At 41.1% G+C, this 12,919-nt stretch overlaps 1 protein-coding gene across 1 annotated transcript in view; it reads left to right on the forward strand.

Annotated features, from left to right (window-relative positions):
* Positions 1 to 12,919, forward strand: part of LOC128145894 (uncharacterized protein F13E9.13, mitochondrial-like) — a 191,828-nt gene that overhangs the window by 149,254 nt on the left and 29,655 nt on the right. The window lies entirely within an intron of this gene.

Consider the following 12,919-nt stretch of genomic DNA (forward strand, 5'->3'; position numbering starts at 1 on the left):
TCGCCTCTCGCCTCTCCCCTCCCTGGCGACGAGCGGCCCGCCCGCAGCTGCACCCGCGGGCCCGGCCCACGCCTCCGCGGCCGCGCACCGCTCCGCCCCCAGCGGGAGGCCCCGCCTGCCGCCCGCCCGCCCGCCGGCCGCAGCGCGCCGCGGCCCCTCGCCTCCGTGCCTGCTGTCCGTTCGCCATCCCCCTCCGGCACGGAGCTTGTCTGTGCAACTTGGTCTCGGCGGCGCTCTGTACGTGTGCCTCCCGCTTCTCTCAAGATCCCAGACGCGCTCTAGAAGGAACTGCGAAGTACTCGAATGAAGAGCAATAACCGGACTGCTTTTTGCTGGCGTCCTCATCCGAGCCTGGGTATCCTCTTGGGGTGCGTGCCCAGAGCTGATTGTTCAGTTGCTGTCAGGCTTCCAGACTCTGTTTATTACTTGTTAAAATACATTAAGGAAAAGAAGAAAAGCCAACAACAAAACAACTGCCGTTGATTTAGAATACAGTATCATAAAAAGAAAATGTGTCTGTGGATCAGCTGTTTCTCAGGCAAATGTCCCAATTAAAAAATTGAAGCGCTCAAAAGTCAAGTCAGTAAAGTCATTACAGTGAGTTACAGTCACAAGCAGAGTTTCATTTGTGCAGTAAGTAATGTGAGGGAGCTGTATTTTAATAAATTGGAGGTGCCTTTCTAAAATCTTTGCCTTTTTTTTCCTGAAATTCCATTAAAAGTCACCATTTTATTCAGGCACAACTTCATTCAATCGCTGGGATGGCATGGGAAGTGTATTTTATGATCCACAGAGAATTTCCCTTATATTTTTAATGGTTTCATTCTGTACCAGAATGCAAAGTCGGATGCATGAAGATTTCTATGGAACAAATTATTTAGAAACATTCACTTTTTGAATAACTAAACCGGACCAATTTTTAAATGGGTGCTAGTATCTAGCTTCCTAGCTACCTCCCTGTCTGGCCAGACTGCTAGAGGCTTAAGTGGTTGGGCCCTGCCAGCTGCTGGCTCCCTGCTAGGAAAACCCACCCTGCATGGTTTCCACCAGGAAGTTTCAGTAAAATTCATGCGATCCTGAAGAATACTGAAACTGCATCAAATCGATATTTCCTGTTGGAATTTTTTTTCTTCGGAGAATTTTCTGCCATTCCTACTGATCATATCATGATTTAAATCCTGTGACAGTCCTCTGGCAGGTCCATGACAACTTGCCTGAAAAGCAACACCTTTGCCTTTCTCCGGAGTCTTTACTGGGAGCCTAAATCCTGCCAGCCTGAATCCTGCCAGCAGGCAGAGCCCCATTCCCTGGGCAGGTGGAGTCAGTCCCCGCCAATCATAAAAGCTTTTATTGTAATAACTATTAAACACCATTTAATCAAATAGTCTAATAATCACTTATGCTTTGCTTTTCCACCCAAAAGCTCAGCACTCTTCATGCAGTAAGTAAGCATCATTATTTCTTTTCACATATGGCCTTAAGCCACGTAGCAGTGCAGAGAGTTTTATGGCCACCTTGCCCGAGTCCCCGCATAGTGCTTCACCTACCAGGCCGCGTGAAGGCAGGGAAAGGCAATCATGACAGACGTACCTGAGAAAGTAAATCCAGCAGCCACTCCGCTCAGCAGCAGAAGTCTTTCAGTCAAATCCCAAGAATGGGTTAGCTGGGTCCTCTGCTAGTGAGGCAGTTCCACAACTTTGTGGCCCCTGCAGCAGGATTGATTAGAAAACTCCTAATGGATAAAGAGAATCAAAACAGAAGTAATTTTTATATCAAATTACTAGTGACAAATCATATTTGAAAAACTTTTACTTAAGTTTTATTAAAATTGATGTTTAAAAATTTCTTCTGAAATTGCAGCATTGTGAAAATTTATAAAGGCTTGGAATGTAAAAATACCCAGTTCATGTTAAGTGAGTTTTGTTTCTTAGATATAAAAAATAAGTAATAAAAATGAAAAGGAAAGGCAAATGCATTTAAACTTAGTTCTATTTTAATAAATCTAAGGTTGTTATTGTAGTAATAGCATTGCTGAAGTGAAGACAGTTTTATCTTGAACGCGTCCCTCGATTTATAACATTAAACTTCAGTTCTACCGTATTTACTACCGACCAAATTTTATTTTATATGTAGCAGCTGAACACTGAAGCGCTGATATCTTTGTATTCAATTAAAGTAAGGAATTAGGAACACAAGCGTGTTTTTCACAGTCTTAAAGTAATAACAAGACTTTTTATGCTCTCCTCTTCTACTAAAATTATAATGGGGCACTATTGTGCTTTACACTGACTAGCAAGTACTCTGTGCAAATCATTTTGCTCTTAGGATCATAACAACACTTGAAGTCATTTATTGATTCAATCCTGCCAGCAAAAGGGATTTCTACAACACAGAAGCTATTGCCTGTCTGCACTCATACCCCAAAACAGATGATGAACAGCAGGAATATCACAGGGAGAAGCTCCCTTTGCAGTTGCTGATCCTGCAGCATCATCCACACCAGCAATTCCCAGTGAAATCAGAGAAACTATTCAAGTGCTTGAAGTAAAGGCTGTGTTTTGTTGATGCCCATATTATCTTGCTGTAACTGTCACTCAGATTAAGCTGCGTGGCAGATAGGTAACAATATTTTACATCTAGGCAAACTGAAATTGGTTGTTTTAATGGAGAAATCCTATGGTATTTACATAGCTTTCCACTTCCAAATCAGATTTTAGTAGAGAAGATTCTCTCTGCTGTAGGATAAGCCAAAACACAGGAGCATTTGTTTTGGCAACAGGACTCTTCATCACTTTATCCATGTGACTTCATCCCTAAACCATCCCTGAGGAGATGGTGGGCAGGGAGAAGCTCTGAAGTCCCTCCCCTTCCTGGCTCCTGAGCACCTTTCCAGGGAAGCCAGAAGGAGTCTGAAGGGACCATTGGATGAAACCAGCAGAATTCCTCCTGAAGGGACAGTCATCTTTGTCGTCTCTTAGTCCCTTTCTCATATTCCACTGTTAGCCCAAATCCTCCTTTGATATGAAATGCGGGAGCATCGCTGACCTCAGGAGGTGATGGCGACTAACAGCGGATGAGTATCTGGCGCTTTAAGCAGACACTGAGACTTACGGGACTGGTAATGGCAGACTGCTTTTGCCGTTGCTGGACCATGTTTTATAGCAACTCATGAAATCCCCTAAGCGATTCCAGCACTGTGTAGCTGATGACATTTAAGAACATTTCTCCCTGTAATTTTTTTAAATGACTAGCAACTCCATTATTTGAATAACCAAAATACTTTCTAATGGCTGCTTGAGGAGCCTTTAATTCATACCCTGCTGTTTGGAGTTAATCCATTCAGAAATTAAAACAGTGCAGGTCACCTTTGAAAAGGAGAAGGCTGCAAAAATATCCAATTTTACACACACAAAGCATATGTGATGAGACATTTACTTTGAGTTGGTTTAAAGGCGCTGTAACATACTTGATGTGACGCAGTAGTCCTACCATATTTAAGCAATGTTCATCTCTGCCGTAAATCCTCTGGCAGAAATAAGTCCTGTTCAACACTCTATTCTTAGATTTTTGTCAGGGGTTTTTCCCTCATTTTTCTCATTAGACTGACATGTTTTCATAGTCACAGGGGCCAGTTTTGCTCCTACTGATAGAAAGTAAATGCTTTTGCTAATGACTCCTGTGAACGTGGAGGGCAGCCCCAGCCTTCCACTCCTGCAGTGGAGCAGGCAGTGCTGCTGCTCTCAGCTCACAGGCAGCGTTCAAGCAAACTTGGGGGCTCAGGGTGCCTCTCCAGGAACCCCAGGAATATGCTGATGGCATGCTGACAGGCTTCTGAAAACTGTATTATCTTCAGAAAATTGGTGAGGGGCAGAAGCGAATATTGGATATAAAGAAACCAAAAAAAGCAAAAGAGAGAGATGCTAAAATGTTCACATCTCTGCTTCCAGCACAGTGACCTTCACTGTGGAGCTTCTGCCTCAGAGTAGCTCATAACAACAGGCTGGCAACTGCCAGCCTGGTTGCCTTTAAAATGTCACTGGTTTAACATCAAATCAAGAGGTATAATTGCATTTTTCCTTCCTCCTCCCCACCCCCCGAATTCCAGTCCTGATAAGGCCCAAACCAAACTGACAGTGTATTTGTGTTCCCATAAGAGGTTTGTAAAAGGTCATAAAAGCTGCAAGTTCAAAGGACTAGATTGTTTTCAATATACATGATGACTTTCCTATTTCCCATCTGGAAGCAGTGGGCTGCACTGCCTTGAAGTTATTCCAGGATCCAGGTGATAAGCAGAAGTCTAGCACAGTGTTTGAGAAAGAACTGATTGGTCTTATATTAGGAAATTCAGGCTGAAAACTGTCAGACTGTGCTTTCTCTTTGGTTTATTCATCCTTACTCTGGACGAGTGACATTTCCACCAAAAAGCTTTATTTTACTTTCCATGAAACCGATTAAGGTAGAAAGCATGTTTCTGCATTCTGGCTAGGCACAGTTCTCACTTTATGCAGCAAATGCATTTTTAATTGCCTTTAGTTTCTACTTTATCTAGCTTTCTTATCTGATATTCTTTGTTAAACGATCTAACAGTATGTGACACTCATGCAAGAACATACGGAAAGAGAAGGCAAGGTATATTCATAATAATGCAACAATAGCTCATTTTCTAGTAAACGATGCTTACAATAAAATCAAAAGCAGTCAGAAAAATCAGATTACTCCACAATGAAAAATTTATCTGAAATTTACGGCATATAGCCTGTTTTAATAAAAGACATGATGCTGGCTGCCTAACACTTAGACAGGAGTAGAAGATGGCAAGACAAGACAACATATAAAAATTGTCATCTGTCAGGTCCATCAGCACGTGGGGTTGCCATTTGGCAGCTCACCCTGCAGCAGATTGGAGCTGTTGCACCTCCAGAGCTCTGTGCAACCACTGCATACGAAAAGGGACCTAGTAAATTTATTGGGAAGGGCTTGAGTGAGGCGGACCACCCAGAGGCAGAGTAGCAGACTAAAAGCCAACTCAGCTCAGTCTTGGGAATTATAAAAAATACTTTGCTTTGCAGAAGTGTACTAAATACAGGGAAGCAGCCAAACTTCAACATTACCATGAGAAGCTCTGACTCCAAGATCCCAGCAAGATCTCCACGTCCCAGCAGTGCCTGACAGTACAGAGGCAAGTATTGCTTGCCTCTGAAGTGTCTCTACCTACATACTGTGGTTACACCCTTTGAGTAACATGTTTGCGTTAACTTGCACCAGGATCTTTATAAACTATATTAGATCACTATCTTGTAATATCTTATATCTTAAAGATAATTATTATAAAATAATATTTTATAAATTATAAATTAGTACTTGTCCCTCTTCTGGGGAAAAATTAATATAATCATCCTTTGAAAGAGATGAACACGTTGACAAAACTCAAAATACTCCATATTTGGGTCTACAAAATAATTGTAGCAACTGTTTACCAACATTCTGATTCATCACATTCTCAAAGTGGTATAATTAATGGGGAATTGAAGCCAAAATATTATTAATAAATGTTACTAAAAATGTTATTAAAAAAAAGAACATTAAGTCCAGGAGAGAACACCACTGAGTTAGGCAATACCTTGTATTTTCCACGGGGCTCAGAGAAACTAGTAACATCTCCCACACAGAAAACTGACATATATTTGACCTCAAAGAACTCCCAGCACCTCATATGGAAAAAAATCCATATAAGAAACCAGCAGATCAGACAAGATCTGCAGCAACCTCTTAAACGCTTAGGCCTCAGTTCTGCAAGCGTTTCTATGTGAGCTGCAATGTAAGCACCTCAGCAATCTGCCAGCTCCAAATGTAAAGGGTGAGGAGATGGACCTGCTGTGCAAAATTTTAAAGAAGAATACATGTTTTCCATGTGTAAAACTAGAGCATTTGCTTTACTTTTTAAAAAAGCTAAGATTGTTTCTCCTTTCCTTTTTATTATTTGCATTGCCAGGATTACATCATGCTAGGCTCTCCACTAGTACAAAGCTAGAAAATCAAAAGAATTAGAAATTCAAGTCACATCTATCCAGTTTTTCAAGAGAGACTCAATGGATGACTGGAGAATTAGTATAATTACTGCAACATCACAGATACTAAGCAAATAAAGCCTGATTAACTAGAGGTAGGGAAATGAGTTTTATTTGCTTAGAATCCATTGATTTTTTTTTCTTTTTTCTTTTTTCTTTTTTTCTTTTTTTTTTTTGTTAATAATAAATACTTGATAAACTATTGGAAAAAAACCCCGTTGCTGTTGAAAAGTCATCTCTTGCATCCCTCTGGTGAGGAGCTGAAGCTAAAACTAGTATGAAAAAATTTTTGATTAAATGTGGTTGCATTAGGTTTCCTGATTTGGCTGCTAGGTAGCTCACAGAAACAAACTGCTATGGCAGGGAGGATACTGCTCTTGCAGAAGAAGTGAGGAAGAAAGCTGAGCCAGCAGGACTTGCAGCACCCTCTGCAGCACGATGGCCTCTGTTTCCTGGCCTCACCACAATGATCATCCAGGTACGGGGGGTAACCTTCCTGTGCTCACCTGTGGGCCTTTTGCCAGGACCAATTGTTTTAATAACAGTTTAACATAAAATACATTTTATTTTCTATAGATCTATATTTCTTGCTCTCTATATAGTGTATATATATATAGATACTCAGTATTCAGAGTTGTTGTGCTTTAAATGTTTTATAACATTTTCTATATTAAATACCTATATAAATGCCACTTAAGCTGTGAGAACATAGGGGAATACTCCAAATGGACGCGAGTTACTGCAACTGTCAGTTAAGGATTTAAGCACATAGCATGTCAATGTACTACCTCTTTGAATCATGGGTGAGTGAGATAGCAAGAGAAAAGGTGTTGACAGTGTGAATCTGGCTAGTTGATAAAGCCAAAATCATGACTTTTGTTAAATCAGTGCAATCAGAAAATGTACAGAAACCCTGTCTTTCCAATTAATACTAGAGCATAAAAGAAGAGTGTGCAAGAAAAAGAAAAGTTCAAGTAGGACAAGAATGTTACGCTACATATATAAAACACACACAACATGGAAAATCATATTAGGCACAAACATCTTGTGTTAAACACACCATATCTGGGCTGACGTGCAGAAAGGCTTCCAAGTATTCCATTAATTTTCCTTTACAGATCAAGACTGTATTTTTATTTTTTAAGGAACTACCTGTAGCTGCTCTCTGCCTAAACCACAAAAACCTATCCACTTAATAAAAGAATGCAACACAACTCATTGAAGCCAACAGTTTCAAAAAGCATCCATTAATTTTGGATGCTTCTGGTTTTAGATGTCTCCCTTAATGAGCCTGAATGTAAACACGCTCTTAATAATTCTGCCAAAACTAGGCTAATAAGTTGATGTCTTCATTTATCAGCTGAAACACCTGACTTCATGCTGTACAGATAAATTAGATGCTCTGACTTAATCATTTATATTACTTTTCTTTATATGAAATAAAAAGAAACTTTTGGCTAGATTCCCTATTCCGTTCCCATTCCTCTGAGCAACCCTGGCACTGGGAGAAAGCAGCCTGGGTGGAGATGCCAGCAGAGCATCTCTGCAGCCTGCAGCAGCCTGCCTGAGAGGGGGTCACCTCCACACCCCTCTCATCACAGCATGCACTTGTGGAACAGAGAAGGGAATGTGAAAGGACATGTATTTTTCGGTTTGCAGATAACCCTTTCACCAATAATGTATCTCTGCAGTCTGTTGGTGAATCAACCCGCTAGCCACTGTTTCAGAAGGACACTTAGAGACTATGGCTCCTAAATTAGAATTGAAATGACTATTTTGTTCAAGCAGGATCAATTACTTGCTAGTGTTTTCTCAGTGCTCACTGTAGTTAGAAAGCCGCAGGGCTGACACACGTGGAGGAATAAGTGCTGAACTGGGAGGTGACACTGTGGAAGTTTGGCTATGGCCTGCTGACACATTAACATTTTATGGCCATGGTAGGAAGGACTTAGACTGAAGAAAAATCCACCACCCAGAAAATTGAACTGCTTATCCCCCAAAATGAAAGAAACTAGTCAGTGGGTGTATCAGGCAGATGCTGGCAGTCACTTGTGAAGGGCTATGTTCGGAGCTTGGAAATAGGGACCACTCCAATGAGTGACCTGAGAAACAGACAGACGTGAGCGATGCCTCTCTCTGCTTCTCGACTTGTGGCTGGGAAGGTCAGAGCCCACTCCTGGCCAGGATGAATTTTCTCCTGGGTAATTTTCCTGCAGCCCACAAGCCTAAAGCAATTTTTCCCAAAGGAGAAACGGTTGCACAGCCCCAAAGGATGAACAACATTTCAAGAAATTATGGGATTTAAGTCACTTGTTTGGTCACAAATGGCTCAGGAATAGGAGCCTCTCCCCATCCTCCAAGGAGATCGTGGCACCAGAAGACCTGGGGAGATGCTGCCACAAGCAAAGGAAAGAAGATGGGAACTGGAAAGCAGATTGCTCTTGATTCCACATCCTTCGTGTGCGGACTCTGATGTTCTTCTCAGTGTTCTCAGGGAAATGAGATTAAAAATAATCCTTTCTTACCTCCCTTCTCCCAAGATCTGAGCTGGTTAACTTCTGACAGGGGTTTTCTGCATCAGCCCTTTGTACAGATTCTAATAGGGGACACCAAAACCTAACCTCAGCAGCACATTTGGTAGGTGTGGATTAGACATGGTGCATTACAGAGTTGTAATGATCAATTTTCAGCAAACAGGAGCTTGTCAGATGGAAAGAGGGTGGGCAGAAAATACTGGCTATGGACAAAGCCCAATACTCAGATGAGGTACTGAACATATGGGAGGATGGATTCAAGGAAACGCTCAAGAGAGTTTGACTTTTACAAAAATTTAAATAAGGTTTCGCTAGTTTAAAATAATGATAATGACCACTGTAGAAATACACAAGTTCCAGCAATTAATCTGTGAAAGAATACTGGAAAATAGTCTTAGACGAAAGATCTTCATGAAATGAATCCTTAGAGGGGAGCAAATAGTTCTAACAAAGTGTTTTGTTGACAAATAGTTCTATTTGCAGAGTTTTAGAAAAAAATTGCAACACACATTTGTTCAAAGTGGCTCCTGTTAGGGATAAGCATGTGTCTGACTTCAGATGCTTCCCTCTGAAAGCTCCACTGACTGTCAGGAGGCTAATTTAGACGATAACATGTAGATAACAAAATTTGGACGCATAAGTATGTTTCTGCCTTCCTTGTCTCTTATGTGGGTAAGAGTCCTGGTGCTCAGATGTGACTTTGCTCTGATTTAAGCCTTCTACATAGTGAAAATTTTTGAGCAGAATGATTATTTCTTAAGCTGTAATTCAGTCATGTCCAGTTCACTGCAGGCAGTCATTCAAACGCAGAGGCAGGTATCCAGGTGAATTGGAAAGGACAGGCTTCATAGCATGCTAGGAATTAATTTGTTTCTGGGACTCAGGCTGTATGGATGACATTTGTGAGATATTTCAGTTGGCGGGCAGGGTAACCACCCGGTGGGCAGCGGTCACGGTGCTGGGGGACTGCAGCTCTAGCCCAGCTGTGCCAAGGCACATTCTGTCCCAACCCCAGGGACCTACAGCCTGCTTAGATCAGCACCCGCCTTAAGCGTATTGCAACTGACAGGAAGAAGACAAAGGTACGTATCTGATTAGCCACAGAATAAATCATATCACTACGCAGAAAGGTATTTGAAATAAACAGGAACAAGTCTATAAAAATGCTAGAATTCAAATATTTACAGCTACTTCAATAGTAAGGCTTTTACTTCACTAATCTGAGATTAATCCACCATGTAAAAATAGATATTTTTTTAAATAAATTGACTACACTGCTAGTTAGAGATAACGATTTCCATTGTTCAGAAGATCTGCTTTATTTTGATCTTTTTTAGGAGATAATCCTCACAATCCTGTATAAAGTTGACTATAATATATGTTCTCCCTTAGAGCTCTTTGCAGTGATCCTGTACTACTCACTAGTTTCTGCTACTGTGGAGTTTAGGCTTTCAGGAGGAAGACGTTAACTGCAGTGATAACCAGAATGAATTCAGCCACAATACTGTTAGCAGATGAACACTGCGAGAAAACTAAGCAATGATTAGAGTTTTCTATCCCAGCAAAGTCAGTATTTTTCTTACAGCTGTGTGTGCACTCACAGTCCATTCCAGTGCTTCCAACTTAAGCCACCATATGTGGAAGCTCAGTCTGTTTTCCCAGCATTATTATTCTGTGTATGAAAGCTCTACATCTGATGTTTCCTGCTTACCTATTTTTATTGCATCTTTCTTAGTAATAAAGCCTCTCTGAGCTGTCCTTTACACCTCAGAACAAATCCATTGGCCAGATGGTTGCCCTAACAAATGGGGAGAAGTGTCAGAAGCACTTTTGCATACCTGGGCAGTGAGGCGCACCAGTCCTGCTCCTTGCTGCCAGCGCTGGCCACAGCATGCTGGGGCTGAGCACACCTTGCTTTCTGGGCACAAGGGCAATAGGCACAGGGACAAAGACCACCCCTCCAGGGACTATCACTGCACTGGAGAGAGGCTGCTTTGCGCTGCCCGCGCTATCTGGCTGTGTCTCCGAGACCTGTTCCTGAAAGCCAAAACCTCACCAAAATGTTTTCTGTGTTTTCTTCCTGGATGGCACACATGGCTTTTGCTATAAACACTAACCCTAAACTTTCAAAGATAGCTTTGAATGGGAAACTCCTAGTTGGCTCTCAAAATCATAACCTTACCATGCTTCATCTTATACTGATTATCACCATTACATTATCTGCTTGATGGAGTATAATTTTATCTTATGGGTGATGATTCCTCACTCCTGCTCATGATTTTGTACAAAATACTTTCTGCTGTCAGGAAAGGTGTCTTTTTAAGTCCAACTTCATGGCCTTGTTTTGTGGATGAGAAATGCCAAGTCAAATAGGCAGGATCGATTGGCTGATGAGATTCTGGTGAAGTGCATCACAGTGAACCACAGATTAGGTAATAATTATTGAAAATCCTGATAATAACAAGCAACATTTTTTGCATTAGGAAGCTCTTCTGTTGTCTATAGTTTCTCTGTCAATGCAATACCATCAAGTCAAAAGCAGATCTCTGGAAACCAGAGGCTTGAAGTTGGTGATGGTGGTCATGGCTAAAAGAAATCGTATCAATTCATTGTTTAAATAATTCCCATGTTATAGCATTGCCCTACAGAAAGGGGAAAGGTGCTGTGGGAAGGAAGAGGGATCTGCTGGAATAATCTGTGGCTTTCTGCATGTTTGGACAGTTACTAGCACCTAAAGCAACCCAGGGGAAGGACAGGCAGGAGAACTTGTTCAGAAGCCCAGAAAAATGAAGCTCTTTGTTAACCCTGAGAATCATTGGGCCTCACAGGAGAAGAATGAGGCCCTGGAGAGCAGAAAATATTCACTCTCTGAGAAATTCGCCGTTGTGCCCAACCATCCTGGGAAGCAGCTGGGGGGAGTGACGGATGGGACACAGGGATGTGAGGGTGCAGGCAGTGAAGCCGTGGTGGCCTCCTGAGCGCTGGGTAGCTGCAGCCCATGAGCACTGCTCTCATGAAGCCTCCAAAAGGTCTCACCTTTCCAGGGGTAAAGTTAATACCAGAGATGATTAAAAAAAGCAGGTGGATTTCTCCCTCCAATGTAACTGCTGTAATAATTTATGTTTTTAAGATACTGTGATCTTTATTTAGCTTTTCTTGCAAGATATTTTTTGATGTTGTTTTGGCTGTACTTGGATCAACCTATATATCCAGCAACAAAGAATTCAATCTTTTTGGCAGTTATTTTTGACCTTTTCTTGAGAAATAGCTGATAGCTTTCCAGACTCTGTCTAATGGTAGAGGTTAAGCTAAGACTAAAATGTTCACCTGATTGCACTTGAACTTGTGGCTTACCCAGGTAGAAAAAAAAGCTGCAGTTTTGACATAGAGCTGCTTCCAAAAACATTGAACAAGTGTTCAGGCTATAACTTCATATGCTATTAAGTTGTATTGCACAGAAATTTTTCTACAATATTTCACACAGACTGAAAACCGCCTTTGTGGTTTATGAAATGTTAATACCATAGCATAAATTTATATAGGTGCATAATTAGAAATGATAGCCTAGGGAAAAAATCTTATTTATAAAGTTAAATTTGTTAAATTAAAAATGCAGCTAATGACTCACCTTTTACTCTCCAAATATATTAGATGTCTCTATTTTTATGAATTCTGCAAAGTAATTGATAGGCTTTAGTATAACCCTGATAATACATGAAGGAACACTGCATGAGCGAATGTTTTGGATGTGGTGAATCCACTGTTAATTACAGAAAGGCCTTCTTACAAATCTAGGATACCACCTGTCCTAAAACTACCCTTTAGCTAACTCTGCCTGCATCTGTGCAGCTGTACTTTGCCATTGCACTCAAAATAAATAGGAATGTGCTACAGTACAAGTTAATGAATAAATAACAAATTACTAAAACTGTCTGACCAGATTATTCAATCTCTTCACCATGAGTCAGAAATTCTACTTATGTTTCTTCATCATCTGCATTTACATGTGTATGCTCCCTCAAAGCATGCTCTTTTGTTGTCGTTGTTATTACACATTTTAATGGTTGGTTAGATTTGTCAGATTTTTGCAAATTCAGTGAAACGCCAGACAGAGAAAGCACATGTAACGCGGTGTTGTTTCTGCTGAAGAATCATTGTTATTTCCACATTTGACTTGTGGTGGTGTTGAGAGACAGAGGGAAGGAAAACGTTCCTGATACTGCATGCTAATGCTGCCAAACTGAATGCCAAAAATCCTTTTTTATCTCGGACTCGACAATGTTTTTGGTTTTATCCCTGCCTTTGGACTGGAGGTTT

Source organism: Harpia harpyja, chromosome 9, assembly GCF_026419915.1.
Source record: "Harpia harpyja isolate bHarHar1 chromosome 9, bHarHar1 primary haplotype, whole genome shotgun sequence".
Taxonomy (NCBI): Eukaryota; Metazoa; Chordata; class Aves; order Accipitriformes; family Accipitridae; genus Harpia; species Harpia harpyja.